This window comes from Penaeus japonicus, unplaced genomic scaffold (genome assembly GCF_977035675.1).
Source record: "Penaeus japonicus unplaced genomic scaffold, GWHDUDI00000001_assembly GWHDUDI00000021, whole genome shotgun sequence".
Lineage (NCBI taxonomy): Eukaryota > Metazoa > Arthropoda > Malacostraca > Decapoda > Penaeidae > Penaeus > Penaeus japonicus.
This window is the reverse complement of record NW_028234423.1, coordinates 33084628-33087127: the sequence shown is the minus strand read 5'-3', so window position 1 is coordinate 33087127 and position 2500 is coordinate 33084628.

Below are 2500 nucleotides of genomic sequence, written 5' to 3'. Positions count from 1 at the left end.
CTCTCTCTCTCTCTCTCTCTCTCTCTCTCTCTCTCTCTCTCTCTATATATATATATATATATATATATATATGTATATATATATATATATATATATATATCTTTCTTTCTCTCTCTCCATTTCTTTCTCTCTCTATCTTTCTTTCTCCACCTCCTCTTCCACCTCCACCTTCACCTCCACCTCCACCTCCACCCCACCTCTACCTCCACCTCCACCTCCCCCCATCCCCTCCCCCTTCCCTACACCTCCAACCTCCACCACCACTTCTCCCTCCCCCTCCCCCTCCCCCTCCACCTCCACCCGACCTCCACTTCCCCTTCCCCCTCTACATCTCCCCTTCCACCTCCCCCTCCACCACCACCTCCACTTCCCCCATACCCCTCCCCTTTCCACCTCTCCCCTTCCAGCTCCACCTCCCACCTCCAACCTCCTCTTATCTCCCATCGTAACCTTATCTCCTTATCTCCACGCAGAATCAAACTCTAACTTGTCGATAGCAAGGAACACCTCGGTAAGCACTCGAGTGGATCCTGGTTTACACGATGCTTGTTTTGGTTGTCTAAACGCCCGACCTAAAATGGCGGTCGAAGCTTTGAATTCTGAATACGGTCTAGTTTTTTTTAGTTTTCTTTATTTGTGTTTGTTTTTTGGATATTTGAAGGAGATTTACTGATGGAAATGATGAATGTAAGTGTTGAATAGATATTTGTGGTGGTGATGAGTGTGATGATTGGATAGTGGGAGATTAAAGATTAAAGATTAAAGGTTTGTGTTTGTTGTTTTGGCTCATTTGCATAAGCGTAAATATATTTGTATATATGATACGTGTGTAAGCACAGTGATTCGTTTTTTTTATGGTACTTGGAGCTTCGTTAATTGATATCAATTGAGTTGTTTCAGTTAGACTGTAAGTTTTGATCCATTTTGGTCATTTTTACGTTTTTGATCTTAAAACAATAATCAGACAAAAAAAAAAAAAAAAAAAAAAATCAAGTTTTTTGTTTCTGTCAATTTTATGGCCATAAATATCGTCCTCTTAAAAGAGAAAGAAGAAGAAGACAAAAACAAAAAATAGAAAATTGATTGAAAGAATGTAAACACGGATGGGATATATGATTACTTCTTGGCACAGTGCTAGTCATCAATGTGTTTTCCTGTCCCTATATCTGTTTTTGTATGTTTTTGTTTATTCGTTTGTTCCTTTGTTTCGTTGATTTTTTTGTGTGTGTTTTATCTCTCTCTCTCTCTCTATTTATTTGTCTATCTATCTCTCCCCCTTTCTCTCCCTCTCTGTCTCTCGCTCTCTCTCTTTCTATTTCTCTCTCTCTCTCTCTTTCACACACTCACACACACACACGCACATGAACACACACACACATGAATACACACACACACAAACACAAAAACAAACACACACAAACACACACACACATACACAAACACACCCATCCCCCCTCACCCCCCCCCCCTCCCCAACACACACAGAAGCACGCACAGGTTCACCTTTCATATAGTCTTGAGAGGCATGTAAACTCTCTGTGGATGTTTCTGCTGCGTTGCGAAAGGAAGACTTTGTATGGCACCTGAGTGGTTGAGATGTCTCGGTTCTGTTCTCCTTTGTGTGAGAATGCGAGAGGGAGAGAGGAAGGGGAAGGAAGAGGAGGGGTAGGGGGAGGAAGGGGACGGGTAGGGGAGGGGATGGGGGGGAGGGGGAGGAGGGGTAGAAGAGGAGAGGGGGAAGGGAGGGGATGGGGAAGGAAGAGAAGGGGATGGGGAGGGGAGGGGGAGGAAGGGGAGGGGGAGGAAGGGGAGGGGATGGGAGAGGGAGGGGAGAAGGAAGAGGACGGGAAGGGGAAGAGAGGGGAAGGAAGGGAAGGGAAGGAATTAGAATGATGAGAAGGGGAGTGGAGGGGGAGGGGAAGAAATTGGAACGGGAGAGAGGAAGGGGAGGGGAGGAGAAGGAAAAGGAGGGGAGGGGAAGAGAGGGGAGAGAAGGGAAGGGAAGGAAATGGAACGATGGGGGGGAGGGGAGTGGAGGGGAAGAAAGTGGAAACGTTGTTATAATAACAACAATAATAACGGCATAAATCATCATAATGAAAGTTAACATAATACTATTATTACTATTGCTCTTATTTCATCTACCACTACTACTACTATAACACACCTAATAATAGTAATAATAAAGATAACGGTATTGATAAACGTACAAATAAAACAACAAAAACAAGAACACGAATTAAAGTCAAGTCATCGCACCTCTCTGGAAGTGAGTTGACCTCCACGCACCTCTCTCTCGAAGTGAGTTGACCTCCACGCACCTCTCTCTCGAAGTGAGTTGACCTCCACGCACCTCTCTCTCGAAGTGAGTTGACCGCCACGCACCTCTCTCTCGAAGTGAGTTGACCTCCACGCACCTCTCTCTCGAAGTGAGTTGACCTCCACGCACCTCTCTCTCGAAGTGAGTTGACCTCCACGCACCTCTCTCTGGAAGTGAGTT